This window comes from Nannospalax galili, unplaced genomic scaffold (genome assembly GCF_000622305.1).
Source record: "Nannospalax galili isolate Female #2095 unplaced genomic scaffold, S.galili_v1.0 scaffold4143, whole genome shotgun sequence".
Lineage (NCBI taxonomy): Eukaryota > Metazoa > Chordata > Mammalia > Rodentia > Spalacidae > Nannospalax > Nannospalax galili.
Genome location: NW_008349183.1, coordinates 1 through 1,024, shown reverse-complemented (window position 1 = coordinate 1,024; position 1,024 = coordinate 1).

Genomic DNA, 1,024 nt, shown 5'->3' with positions numbered 1-1,024 from the left:
TGAAGCCAGTCCTGGATGGTAAGCAGCTGTTCCAGTCAGGGTCTGGGGAAAGCCTTCCAGATGAGGGGGCAGCAAGGTGAAACTGCTTACAGGTGGCAGCGTCTGCAGTGCTGTGAACAAGGTGACATCAGTGGGCCTGCATCATCCTGGGCTTTGTAGGCCAAGGGGGGAGGTTGGGATTTTATTAGATTGCCATAGATAATCACTGGAGTGTTAAAGCAGTGAGCATGTGGCATGATTTACTTCCTTCTAAGATCTCTGTTGCTGTGTGGAGTATGGATGGAAGGAGCCAAGTGGGAGCAGAGATTGATGGGAAGGCCGCTTGTTGCTCTGTTCACGCCCGGATGGTGGAGGGGAGCTGCCTGGACAGGTGGTGGGTGTAGAGATGGGAAGTAGGCAAGGGACAAGAGGTCTATTTTGGAGGTAAGGTTTCCTGTCATTTTGGTAGATGTTGCTAGTGACACTCCCTTCTGACAGTGGCTGCCACAGCTACTCTAGAACGAAGTCTTGATGGGGCTTTGTCCATCTGAAAAGGTGGAGTGTTGTGTTTCAGCATGGTCAGCAGAATGATAGCCTCCCAAGTCCTAGCACTCAGAGGTAGTTGGGGAACACAAGTTAGAGGCCTGGCTGAGTTACACAGATCCCATCTCTGAAAGAGGAAAAAGTACACATCCCAGTCTCTGGGTCCTGTAAAGACAGTACCTCACATGCCTTATCACACCATCCCTTGAAGACGTTACCCAAATTCCCAATAGGGAATCGGGATGTAGACCACTCTGGCTTCCCATGCTGAACAGGGATGCAGGGTGAGGCAATTGGCGTAGCCCTTCAGTGGGTCTATCTAAAAGACTCCCCAATTGCATAACTCTTAACTGTAGGGAGAAAAGAAAGTCCTTGACTGGTGCCTAGGAGATGTGAAGGAGAAGTAAAGTCAAGAGCAGCTAGCATTACAAGTTCTAGATAGGGAACCAAAAAAAAAAAAGTCAAAACAGGGCAAATTTCAAATATCAAAGTCCATTGGAAT